Here is a 14,654-nt window from a genome sequence, read left to right on the forward strand (position 1 = left end):
AAGCTGCTTACAAGAATAATATACAGAAGAATGGAAAAGAAAATTGAGAATGCGCTGGGTGACGATCAGTTTGGCTTTAGGAAAAGTAAAGGGACGAGAGAGGCAATTCTGACGTTACGGCTAATAATGGAAGCAAGGCTAAAGAAAAATCAAGACACTTTCATAGGATTTGTCGACGTGGAAAAAGCGTTCGACAATATAAAATGGTGCAAGCTGTTCGAGATTCTGAAAAAAGTAGGGGTAAGCTATAGGGAGTGACGGGTCATATACAATATGTACAACAACTAAGAGGGAATAATAAGAGTGGACGATCAAGAACGAAGTGCTCGTATTAAGAAGGGTGTAAGACAAGGCTGTAGCCTTTCGCCCCTACTCTTCAATCTGTACATCGAGGAAGTAATGATGGAAATAAAAGAAAGGTTCGGGAGTGGAATTAAAATACAAGGTGAAAGGATATCAATGATACGATTCGCTGATGACATTGTTATCCTGAGTGAAAATGAAGAAGAATTAAATGATCTGCTGAACGGAATGAACAGTCTAGTGCGTACACAGTATGCTTTGAGAGTAAATCGGAGAAAGACGAAGGTAATGAGAAGTAGTAGAAATGAGAACAGCGAGAAACTTAACATCAGGATTGATGGTTAAGAAGTCAGTGTAGTTAAGGAATTCTGCTACCTAGGCAGTAAAATAACCAATGACGGACGGAGCAAGGAGGACATCAAAAGTAGACTCGCTATGGCAAAAAAGGCATTTCTGGCCAAGAGAAGTCTACTAATATCAAATACCAGCCTTAATTTGAGGAAGAAATTTCTGAGGATGTACGTCTGGAGTACAGCATTGTATGGTAGTGAAACATGGACTGTGGGAAAACCGGAACAGAAGAGAATCGAAGCATTTGAGATGTGATGCTATAGACGAATGTTGAAAATTAGGTGGACTGATAAGGTGAGGAATGAGGAGGTTCTACGCAGAATCGGAGAGGAAAGGAATATGTGGAAAACACTGATAAGGAGAAGGGACAGGATGATAGGACATCTGCTAAGACATGAGGGAATGACTTCCATGGTACTAGAGGGAGCTGTAGAGGGCAAAAACTGTAGAGGAAGACAGAAATTGGAATACGTCAAGCAAATAATTGAGGACGTAGGTTGCAAGTGCTACTCTGAGATGTTAGCACAGGAAAGAAATTCGTGGCGGGCCGCATCAAACCAGTCAGTAGACTGATGACAAAAAAAAAAAAAAAAGCTGTACCCGTCGTGGGTAGTCCTCTCCCCGTAATGATTAGACTTTCTGTAGGTGGTGTGAATGGAGCCGGTGTTCATAGATATCACGCCACACGGCACGTTTACCCGCGTGCAGCGCCTGCGTCACATGCCGATTGGTCGTGCCTGGGTCCTTTTCGAACATTTTCAGCACGTCCTCCCCCTGCTGTACTGTTCCAGCCGAGCGTTGACGATCCGCATCTCGTTTTGGCAAACAGTATACTGGGGCTAGTATTCGCAAGTACCAAAGATAAAGAGCTACTGCTTTACGGTACAGTGGACACATCTCAGGCAGAAAATAGCTATGTAGAATCTTATGGTTTCTCTGAGGTGCCTCGCGATAGCAGCGAACGTGAAATGATGCGGGGTACGTCTGTCTGGAAAACGTCCTGCATACAGTCTTGCTGCAATCCGCTTTGCCGTATGCAAACACCACGTGGGTGATTTCCGCAGATGTGTCCTGGTACATGTCGCACTGCTGTCAACAGCGTTGCTGCACTGGCAGACCACACAACGTCTGCCGTAGGACGCGCATAAGAACTGTGTGGAGGAATGTAGCGCATACGCAAGAATGGTCTTTATTTTCATGTCGTCCATCCGTGGTACTCAGATGGCTAAACGGTTGCATACCTTTCGTATTCAGACATCGTAACTCTTCGGGGCAAAGTGTCACAAATGTTCTTTCTCAGACCTCGACGCTCTCTATCGCCCTAGCCATGCGTTTCCAGATGTGGTATCCTTCTTGAAAACCGATCAGTTTGCCTTGCCGCACAACATACTATGAGTTGTCGGTATTTTTTAGATACTCGGTGTACAGGAGTTGTTTTAAGCCATAGGAAATATTAAGTCACTGATAGTTTCTACCTTTAAGTATTCTCGTACACATTGTTGTTAATCAATTTCCAACTGAATTAAATTTAGTTATAGTGAAAGTGTATAACCACTACCCACAACCAAAAGCGTTAATGGCATTGCGACCAACCCCTATACTGACCACAAGTGAATCCTAATTTGATAGTGACACAGGGATATAACGAAAACTATTTCATGCCCATAGGCTGTAGCCAGAACGTGAAATTAGGTTAATTTCATCATGTGGAAACATCATTTTGTCACATAGAAGAAGGTGTAGTTAGATGAATGACGAACTCTAGCTTCACTTAACGAAGGTTTATTCAGCGCTTGCACATACAAGAGCGCGGAGCGAACTGCCTCTGGCTAGAACACCTACACTATATATACAGCTACAGAACATTCCAGTACAATGACTCTTGACATTTGTGGATACTTCTAGAATGTACTCTAATCGACATTACAATCGTACAGTCTAGTGAGTTTTGAACTCACGACCCTCCATACACCAGTTTTGTATCATAACCACTACACCACGGTGCTACTCAGCTTCTTCTGCGACATTGCTCCCTCCTTAAGAGAACAGCGTCTCGGAGTTACGTCCTCCTAGTCCGGGAACGAGCCATCGATCCTGCATACTCCGACTCCTGGTGACTGATTCCCTCCCTGGTGGTGATCTTCTTAGAACTTCCTTTGCCGCTACGCTCTTCGGCACCTTCCCACTTTTTGCCTGTCGCTGGAGCTTCGAATTTACCCTGGGTTGCAGGACCCTTACAGGGCTTCATTCGAAGGACGTGGAGCATATCTCTGATCTTTCGTCGTCTTGTGTCGGGGTCGAAATCTTCAACTTATAACATCAGACAACTGTCTTACAACCTTGTAAGGTCCAAAGTAGCGCCTGAGGAGCTTCTCAGAGAGACCAACCTTCCGAACGGGAGTGAAGATCCAGACGAGGTCACCAGGCTGGTTGACAACAGGGCGGTGGCTTGCGTCATACCTTCGGCGATTGTTTTCTTGAGCCTGCAGCGTGCGGGGTCGAGCTAACTGTCGAGCTTCCTCAACTCTGGTTAAGACCTGGCTGATGTAGTCGTCGATTGTCCACATCAGGTGTCTTAGACAATTATCCATCATCCGTTCAAAAGTTGCTGGCGCATTACACAAACCAAACGGCATGACCTTAAACTCATACAGGCCCTCAGGGGTGACGAATGCAGCTTCCTCACGATCAGCCTCATCTACTTCGATTTGCCAGTATCCCGAGTACATGTCCATGGTTGAGAAAAACTTAGTACCCTTCAGACAATCTAGTGTATCGTCAATTCGTGCAAGGGAGTAAACGTCTTTTTCAGTCATCTTATTAAGCTTCCTGTAATCAACACAAAAGCGCCAACTGCCATCCTTCTTCCTGACCAGGACCACTGGTGACGACCATGGGCCCTGCGAAGGCTGAATGATGTCATTCTTCATCATTTTCTGTGCCTCGTCACGAATTATTTGACGTTCCGTTGCTGACACGCGGTATGCTCTCTGGCTTATTGGTTGATGGTCTCCAGTGTTAATCCGATGCTTCAGCGTCGATTTTCCTAATTTGCTCTTCACTTGTGGATTGAAGCAGCCAGAGAACTCTTGAAGGATGGAAAGTAGCTTCTTCTATTGTTCCTTAGTGAGATCTGTTTGTAGTCGAGCTAGAAGATCTTGTCTCGTAATGGTAACGCTAATTTCACCCACAGACTCGGCATGGGATGTTTCTATGACGCTCATCTGTTCTTCAATTAACGGCTCAGCGTTTGCTACGCACATGCGTCTTGGAAGGATCTGCGGTTCTCGGCGACAGTTAACTATCCACAGTTCACCGAATACGTTCTTAAACGAGACAAAACATGCTGGGATGACCAAGTTATTCTTCAGTGGTGTGCTTCTCTTACATTCCACTACTAGATCCATGAGCTGATGCATGGCATGACACGCGACAGTTGCCTTTCTAGCGCTGACTGCAGGAATGATCACTTCATCCGGCACACATAGTCTCCACACAATCGGATGCGCATCTTTCTGTTCACAGTATCTTATCTCGTCTAGCATAATCTTCGAGCGACCACAATCTATAATTGCCTGAGAAGCTATCAAAAAGTCCCATCCGAGAATGACGTCAAGACTACACTCTTGTAAGACGATGATGTGTATGGCCACTTATACCCACACTAATGGTACATCTTCCTGTAGGTTTTACATATTTCCCATAAGTCACTTTCAGCAGAGATGTTTTGATGTCGACGAATACGATTTTCTGCAACTGGCGACAGTGCTTCTCCGAAATGATTGAATATGATGCTCCAGAGTCCACAAGAGCTTGGGCTGATCGGCCATCCTTGAGGATATCGGCATAGTTTCCTATCATTTTTGTAGTGATTGACGGCTGAGGATTTTTCTCTTCGGCGGCCTCACCTCCAAGGAAGGTCGCACCCATTAGTTTTCCAGGTTGCGGCGGCTAGGTGATCGGCTGGAGCTTCTAAATGGCGATGGAGACCTTGATGGCGTGTTGGGGAGTGTCCTCTCCAGCTGCTATCTAGCGACGATTGTGACCTACGTCCTCCTGTACCCACATCTTCTTATTGATCTTCGTCGTCCCTGACTTGGCGCCGGCTAAGATCGGTCCGTTGTCTTCTGACGGGGGCGTCATTAAATATCCACTGCCTTTCTCGACAATAGCGCACCACACGTCCCGGTCGTCCGCAGTGGAAACATACTGGTTGGTTATCCTGAGTCCTCTAGACGTCTTCCTTGGTGCCCAAACAGGTTCCTCATGCGGATGAGGCATTGTAGGAACGTAACTTCGCCTGGGTCTCGACTTTTTCACCGTTTTAAAAGGAAATGTAGGACAAGAGATTGGGTTCAATGTCTGTTCCACTTCCTCATGATCTCCTGAAGCTTTTTTTTCCCGCCGTGCAACCCAAGTGCCTTCTGAACTTCCTCTCTCACTATCTGACGAAGAACACTTGTAAAAACAGTAAATCGATTTCTTCCTCAGGCACAGACATCGATACGACTTTTGGAAGCCGTTCAACTTCTTAAGTGCCCTGATTCGATTCCCGGCTGGGTAGGAGATTATCTCCACTCAGGAACTGGGTGTTGTGCTGTCCTAATCATCATCATTTCATCCACATAGACGCGCAAGTCGCCAAAGTGGCGCCAAATCGAAAGACTTGCACCCGGCGAAAGGTCTACCCGACGGGACGTCCTAGTCACACGACATTTACATTTAGCAACACCTTTCATGAGATATGCAACCCTGTCTTCCTTCTTCACTCTAGTATCCACTATTTTACACAGCTCCAAGACGTCTTGAATGTAGGATGCTGTAGTTTCCCCTGGAGGCTGTGCCCTGCACTTTAATTTATCTTCAGCCTTGCATTTCTGTCGTTGTGTGTCGCCGAAATACTTGGCATTTCCGCCTGGAATACTTCCCAGCTTGTGAACTTCTCCTCGTTGTTCTCATACCATTGCTTGGCAGTGCCCTCCAAGTAGACAAATACTTTAGAAAAACACACGGTGTCACCCCATTTGTTAAATTTGTCTATTCGCTCATATACCGTCAGCCACTTTTTTGGATCTTGGCCATCGTCACCAGAGAACCCGGAAGGATGTGTCATGTGTGGCACACAATTGGTGTCGTCATATCGTCCTCTTCTTCTTCTGTCTCCGATAGATTGCGATTTGCTGAATATGGCTCGAACTCTGGTTTCTCACTACGTACACGGCGGCTCTTTCTTTGCCTGATGGGAGCCACTGTGTCGTCGATAACGTGCGCTATCACAAGTTCCAATACCCGGCGCCTCCACCAGAATAATGCCACGTAGAAGAAGGTGTAATTAGATGAACGACGAGCACTAACTTCACTAACGAAGGTTTATTCAGCACTTGCACATACATGAGCACGGAGGGAACTGCCTCCGGCCCGAACTCATACAGTAAGTATATACAGGGTGAGTCACCTAACGTTACCGCTGGATATATTTCGTAAACCACATCAAATACTGACGAACCGATTCCAAAGACCGAACGTGAGGAGAGGGGCTAGTGTAATTGTTTAATACAAACCATACAGAAATGCACGGAAGTATGTTTTTTAACACAAACCTACGTTTTTTTAAACGGAACCCCGTTAGTTTTGTTAGCACATCTGAACATATAAACAAATACGTAATAAGTGCCGTTTGTTGCATTGTAAAATGTTAATTACATCTGGAGATATTGTAACCTAAAGTTGACGCTTGAGTACCACTCCTCCGCTGTTCGATCGTGTGTATCGGAGAGCACCGAATTACGTAGGGATCCAAAGGGAACGGTGATGGACCTTAGGTACAGAAGAGACTGGAACAGCACATTACGTCCACATGCTAACACCTTTTTATTGTTTTTTTTCACTGACGCACATGTACATTACCATGAGGGGTGAGGTACACGTACACACGTGGTTTCCGTTTTCAATTACGGAGTGGAATAGAGTGTGTCCCGACGTGTCAGGCCAATAGTTATTCAATGTGGTGGCCATCATTTGCTGCACACAATTGCAATCTCTGGCGTAATGAATGTCGTACACGCCGCAGTACATCTGGTGTAATGTCGCCGCAGGCTGCCACAATACGTTCTTTCATATCCTCTGAGGTTGTAGGCACATCACGGTACACATTCTCCTTTAACGTACCCCACAGGAAGAAGTCCAGAGGTGTAAGATCAGGAGAACGGGCTGGCCAATTTATGCGTCCTCCACGTCCTATGAAACGCCCGTCGAACATCCTGTCAAGGGTCAGCCTAGTGTTAATTGCGGAATGTGCAGGTGCACCATCATGCTGATACCACATTCGTCGACGCGTTTCCAGTGGGACATTTTCGAGCAACGTTGGCAGATCATTCTGTAGAAACGCGATGTATGTTGCAGTGCTCTCCGATACACACGATCGAACAGCAGAGGAGTGGTACTCAAGCGTCAACTTTAGGTTACAATATCTCCGGATGTAATTAACATTTTACAATGCAACAAACGGCACTGATTACGTATTTGTTTGTATGTTCAGATGTGCTAACAAAACTAACGGGGTTCCATTTAAAAAACGTAGGTTTGTGTTAAAAAACATACTTCCGTGCATTTTTGTATGGTTTGTATTAAACAATTACACTAGCCCCTCTCCTCACGTTCGGTCTTTGGAATCGGTTCGTCAGTATTTGATGTGGTTTACGAAATATATCCAGCGGTAACGTTAGGTGACTCACCCTGTATACAGCTACAGAACATTCCAGGACAATGGTTTTGACATTTGTGGATACTTCTAGAATGTATTCGAACCGAATATAGAAATTAAAATCATACAGTCTAGGTCAGTTCTGAGCTCACGACCCTTCATACAATAGTTTGGTATCATAACCACTACACCACGGTGCTACTCAGCTTTTTATGCGACAATATGATAAAGGCGAAGTTGCTAAAATGACTATCATTATCTAGTTTGGCTCATAGTGGCATCATTCACAGAAAATAGTTAAAATTATTAATGCAAAAGCATTTTTTTACTTTTCGTGTTACACATTATCAAGTAATGTTGGCACTCACCCTTTCGTTTAAAATTAAGGAACCGTTAGAGTGGGAATATCTCTAGAAACATAAAACATACACGCAGTTGAAACTAATAGGATAGAAATGGAAAGCGCCATGACACAATAAAGTAATTATCTGTGCCCACCTGTGCCGCTTAATTATATTCTCACAGGTATGCAATTGTGTTAATATCAAACGCAGACCTAAAATTACTTTAACTAATAATAAATCCTACGTAGTATGATTTAGGCATACGAATTCTCTCAATCACGATTGTTAGCAAAGGTAGGGAAACATTTTTTCTTAGTGAGAGTGACAGAGAAGAAAGTCTAGAGTATCAGTACCAGATATACAGCTCAGGGGACGAAGGTATGGAGTAAAAATGGATAAAATTTAAAATCATTGTACAGTACACTTCAGACAAGTTTGTACAATGGTGTGAGCGGTAGGAAAGAACCTCCGTGGTTCAATAACCGTGTTATAAGTTACTATAAAATCAAAGAAAGGAAGTTTCATCGCAGATCCAAGCGAAATCAAAGCCTAGTTTGTAGACAGAATGTGAAAGAAGCGAAAATGACCGTAAGGAGAACAATTCGAGCAGCGTTCGATGTGTTTCAGAGTAAATTTTTGTAAGCTGATGTGACAAAAAAGAAACCTAAGTAGTTTTGGTCTTGTGCAAGGTGAATAAACTAGTCGAAATGATTAGGCGGTCACTAAGAGGCAACTCTATCATAAAATGTTCACATTTGTGTGAAATCTTATAGGACTTAACTGCTAAGGTCATCAGTCCCTGATCTTACACACTACTTAACCTAAGTTATCCTAAGGACAAACACACACACCCATGCCCGAGGGAGGACTCGAACTTCCGCCGGGATCAGCCGCACAGTCCACGACTGCAGCGCCTTAGACCGCTCGACTAATCCCGCGCGGCGCCACTCTATCACCGAAACAAAAGATAACTGAGAGAAGATAGAATTTCAGAAGTTATTTCACCTCCGCAGATCGTAAAACGGTTTCCCGATTAATAACCACACAAACACCGAAATCGCATATAATGAGATAACTGATCGTAGAAAAGAAAAGCAATTACAGTCACCTAACAGTGGAGAAGCACCTGAGATATACATGACTTTCTACAGCGTTTATGCGAATGGACTTGCTCCCCATTGTACGTCGCTACAGATACGAAAGGCTCCTAGCGGCTGAAAAAAAGCGCATGTCATTCCCATTTTTAAGAAATGCCGCAGGACAGATGTACATGACTATGTCTATAATGCTTACGTCGATATGTTGTAGATTCACGGCACCCGAATTAGACATTTCTGGAAAACGAAATCCTCCTCTACAAAATTCAACATGTATCCCGAAAACACAGTCTTACGGTTACTTATGCCGTCCTATACGTTAGACGATTACAAAATTTCATATTGTTGAGCACTAGGTCTGAAAGATATTATATAAACGGTTAAAATTATAGTTCCGATAGAACCATAGCAACTCCTTCACCTTAGCAACAAATAACGAGTACCTAAGAGACTGTGTCGAAATTTACACCATCATGTCACTTCACAGTAAAAAAATTGCTCAGATTGGAAGAGGCGTGGATACTGCAAACGTTTGACGGAAAAAACTGACCTATTTTGTACAGGACACCTTCATTTGTTTTATCCGTGTATTCATATTCATTCTAGATGTCAGAAGAGGGACCTCTCGCAGTATTGTTCTGAGAGGACACTCAACTATAGATGGAGCACGGTGATTGTTCTTAATTTTTCAATTATCGATAGAAAAATTAGTGCGTATATACTCTTGGCTGGAAACAGTTTGGGAAACCCGTTGCATATAAAACTGTACGGTTACCTTCGTTGTAACTGACTACATTATCATACGAAAATTCTGCGTCCAGCAGAGCTGTGCCAGTTGTGTACCCGGCGTATATTCGTATATCAACGCAGCATTCGAACTAATTTGCGGTAATGAAGGGAAAAAAAGATCCAAATGACGCTCCATTAATTGAGCTCATTGAATTATGGGTCCTGTTCTGTGGTGCCCCTGGGAAAGCTTCAAACCGACTACTAGCGTCATGGTTGCACGCGTGATACAATTATATTTGTGCGTAATTAACCACGGGATATTAGCGTGAAGCACGGAATACACCTGCTCCCCAGGAACACCTGTAGGCCCTACTAGCAAATTACGTCCGAAACAGATGCCGCGAGTGCCCCTGTTGTCAGCGGTCCGTAATAAAACATTGCAGCCTAACACTGACAGCTTGCCAAACCCAGAGATAGAATAAATGTATATGTAGTATAAAAGACTCTTATGTTCACTTTTCAGTAGTATTTTGTTTGAAGAACAAATGCTGGCACCCAGCAACTACTGTCTTTCTCATGAGGGTGAAACTCGTATAGGGGCTTCTGGTAACACGTTCCTGGTTCACAGCCACGTTACTTGGAGCTCTGCAAGTTATCAGTTCATCATCTCGCTTTCTTATTGCTGATTTTTAGTGTTTTCGTTTCGTAGTTAACACATGTAGGTTTCGTCACAGTGCGCTTATGATTACGACTTCTCGCGTGTACTGCACTCTTTGAATTCCGTCGTAAATATGTTACATGCATTCTGATTGCGTTCTTCTCACATCCGTGGTATTGGGTGGGTTTAATGATCCCAATTTTGTTTATGTTTCATATAACACAGAAGGTGCTTTCGTTACGTGGTGTTCAGCCCAGTTACATGTATATCTTACTGCTTACGAATCTAAATGTGAACCGCTCGATTTAAATGCATTGTAAGTACATGGATCGCACTCTACGTTATTTTTGTTTCTATCCATTTTCCGTACTTTCTTGTATTTAGTGGAGAACTCTATGATGGCAGGTATCCACAGCATTAGTATTCAACTTTACTATATCTTGCCACGGAATGAGTATGTAATTCTGCTTTGAATGGTGCTGCTTCTTGCTACTGAGTGTCATGTGTTTCACAGTGTAATAGTCTTCGTAGCTAGAGCAGCTGCGACTGTAGTTACGCAGATCGTTTCACAGATTATTAACAGGTGCTGCAAACAGTACAGTTTAGCAAAAGTCAACGAAAATTTCGGTGGCCTCCGTTGAATGCGAGAGTATGAAAAATGGAAGGGAACAGAAATAACGTAGAATACGTACGAACAACACACTCACAGTGCCTCCACATCGAGCAGTTCGCACACCAATTCGTAAGCCGTAACAAATAAACATGAGTCCATAGCGTAACATGTGACGAAACCAGTTTCCGTTTCACATAAAACGAAAACGACTATGGAGTCATCTAGCCCACCCACTATTACGGATGAGAGCAAAAACTAAGCAGAGTACGAACAATATACTTACTTTTCAATTCAAAGAGTGCAATACAGGCGATGAGGTTATAATCAGGAATATAATTTCCGTTTGATAATAGCCTCTCGATCGAGATTGCAATATTGAGCTTTACCGATAAGTACACATTATCACCCGACTACCAGAACCACATATAAAGTATAAATGAAAAATATATCATCTAGTATTTGTAATTCTAAAAGCAATAATACGGGTTTCCGTGCCTTATTTTTCGAATTCACAGTTCACTGCCACGTCACTTGGAGCGCTGCTGCCGTTCTCTTCTTCCGCATCGTAAGACGGGCCATGCGCTTCTCATATTCTGGTGTTCTGTAGTCTTTCTTCTTCTGGCACTCCTCCTAACTGCAAATTCAGCAGACGATGGTCTCATTCTTTGCCATATATTTTATGATAATTATAAACTTAATGAGATACATATTGCAATTAATTATTATTTCCAAACGTTCCTTGTCCTAGCCTGTTCTCTAAACGTTTTTTCAGCAATTTTCAGCGGAGCTTCAATGAAATCGGTGGTGTTAATATGGTGATCCCATTCATCAGCCGCCGCTGTAGCAGCTTTAATTGCATATTGAAAATTCAACACATGGAAAAAAAATCGCAACACCAAGGAGGAATTATGTGACACAAACGAAAGTTGTTAGGAGTGTTTCTGCATCTGAAGGATGATATCAAATCACATTTCGCGCCATTATGAGGATGCAAATCAGATTTACTTTAACGACACGTGAGGGTATGGTGAATTTATGTTAGTCAAGAACACCTTTAAGGCGAAAAAGACACCATTAGCAACATCTCACTGAGTTTGAATAATGTCGTTATCAGGGCTGCGAGAAGATGAATGTCCCTTCTGGGGTACTGCAAAAAGACTTAGCAGGAATGTGGCCAACGTGTATGAATTCTGGTAGCGGTAACCACGGGAATGTATGGTTGTAAGAAGAGTGGGCTCCGGACGGCCACATGACACTATCGAGAGGGAAGGCCATCGCGCTCGGCGAACGGCGCTGGGGCTTCGAACTGCATCTGCAGCAGCAATTTAAGCAGCAGTTGGCACCATAGTGAGACAACGAACTGTTACAGATCGCTGACTTCAAGGACAGCTCCGAGCCAGACGTCCTGTGGCGCACATTACACTGACCCCACACCGCCGCCATTTGATGGCTGGGTTGGGTTGATTTGGTGGAAGAGACCAAACAGCGAGGTCATCGGTCTCATCGTATTAAGGAAGGATGGGGAAGGAAGTCGGCCGTGCCCTTTCAAAGGAACCATCCCGGCATTTTCCAGAAGCGATTTAGGGAAATCACGGAAAACCTAAATCAGGATGGTCGCACTCGGGATTGAGCCGTCGTCCTCCCGAATGCGAGTCCAGTGGCTAACCACTGCGCCACCTCGCTCGGTCGCCATTTGAGACTTGAGTGTTATCAAACGACTGACTGGATGGCGGGGTGGAGATCTGTTCTATTTTCTGATGCAAGCTGGTTCTGCCTCGGTGACAGTGGAACCCGTGTCTAGGGTAGAAGGAGGCCAGTTGAGGGCGTGCGACCAACATGTCTGCGTGCTAGACGCTCAGGAGCTACACCTAGAATTATGCTCTTAGGTATGATTTCTATGACAAAAGGAACACTCTCGTGGTTATCCCACTCACTCTGACCGCAAATTTGTAAGTCAAACTGGTGATTCGATCTGCTTTATGCCGTTCTTGAACAGTATTCCAAGGGGTGCTTGCAACGTTCGCTCACTTATCAATGTTGTAACCAATATGCTCCACTTGTTGCGTTGGCCTGCTCGATCACCAAATCGATATCCAATCGTGCACATGTAGGATATCATTGGATGACGTTTCTAGCGTCATCCACAATCAGGACACGCTGACCGACCAAGCACAACAAATGGTTCAAATGGCTCTGAGCACTATGGGACTTAACATCTGAGGTCATCAGTCCCCTAGAACTAAGAACTACTTAAACCTAACTAACCTAAGGACATCACACACATCCACGCCCGAGGCAGGATTCGAACCTGCGACCGTAGCGGTCGCGCGGTTCCAGACTGAAGCGCCTAAAATCGCTCTGCCACATCGGCCGGCCAAGCACAACAGCCACCAGCATCTCACATCTGAAATGGCTTATCTCGTGCTTAAATTAACCTGCGATGTTGCAGTGTTAATCACTTGAATATGTTACCTACAGCCGGCCGGTGTGGCCGAGTGATTCTAGGCGCTTCAGTCTGGAACCGCGCGACCGCTACGGTCGCAGGTTCGAATCCTGCCTCGGGCGTGGATATGTGTGATGTCCTTAGGTTAGTTAGGTTTAAGTAGTTCTTAGTTCTATGGGACTGATGACCTCAAATGTTAAGTCCCATAGTGCTCAGAGCCATTTGAACCATTTTGTTACCTACACAAATGTATTCCCGAAATTTCATTACTATACATTAAGTATTCTTTTGGTGTTGCAGTTTTTTCCGTCACGGCCAATACTGTCATTGAAGCACTTGATTCTCTTTTCACGGTCACGCATCACCTTATTACGGCGGACCGTTAACTGCCAGTTATACGGTTTTAATGACATCTCTTCTAAACAGCCTCCTCCCTGTTTATTTACCTTGTGCTTTACGATCAACAGTTAAAACCCCGTACCACGGGGAAAGAGCGATTATAGGCTGAGCGTTTCCACAAATCATGTATATTGCAGGGTATGAGACTGTCCTCCCGGTGTTATGATCAGTGCACCAACTCTTTGATTCCATCCGCCTTGATTTACTCGTACATAAAGTACTGTTCCGATGTCTTATTCAAGTCGGGTATTGTTGTTGTCCTGAATTCGAAGAGAGGCTCGTCGCATCTCTCAACGCCCTTTTGTCCTGTACAAGTCTCTTCACGTCTACCTAACTGCTGTATCCAATCCTTGATCTGTCTTAACAATTGTGACCCACACAGTTCCCTCCGAGGCCGAATAACTAATCCTTTGTAAAATGTGAAACACCAAGACCAACAGATATGATCACAGTGAAATTTAAATGTGAAACACCAATACCAAGAGATGTAAGCACAGTGAGATTTATTCCCCGATTAGGAAATGACGGAACACAAATCATTAGCGTTTAAGACATGTACATGCACTGGTGATCGTGACGTGCTGCAATCACAGCCGCTAGACGTCGTGACATGGAATCAAAGGGCGCCCGAATATGCTGCTGGGGAATACCCTGCCACGCCGTTTGTAGTCTCGTCTGCAAAGCATCAACTGTGTGGTTGCAGGAGGTCCTGAACGAGCAAGTAGCCGACCGATCACATTCCAGACACGTTCGGTGGGAGATACGTCAGTTGAATGGGCAAGCCAGGGAAGCAGTGCTGCCCGTCGTTCTTCGAATAAGGCTTGTACGCTCGTCGCCACATGGGGCCAGCCGTTGTCCTGCTGGAATATGGCATGTGGAAATGCCTACAGGAGTGGCAGTGTCTCGAGCTGTAAAACGTTCCTCATGTAGCTATTCAGATTATCTTCAAGACGAAGGAGACAAAATCGCGCGTTATAGCCCAGGACGCTCCAGACGGTTACACTTAGCGTTTGT

Source organism: Schistocerca piceifrons, chromosome 4 (genome assembly GCF_021461385.2).
Source record: "Schistocerca piceifrons isolate TAMUIC-IGC-003096 chromosome 4, iqSchPice1.1, whole genome shotgun sequence".
In the NCBI taxonomy this organism is placed as follows: domain Eukaryota; kingdom Metazoa; phylum Arthropoda; class Insecta; order Orthoptera; family Acrididae; genus Schistocerca; species Schistocerca piceifrons.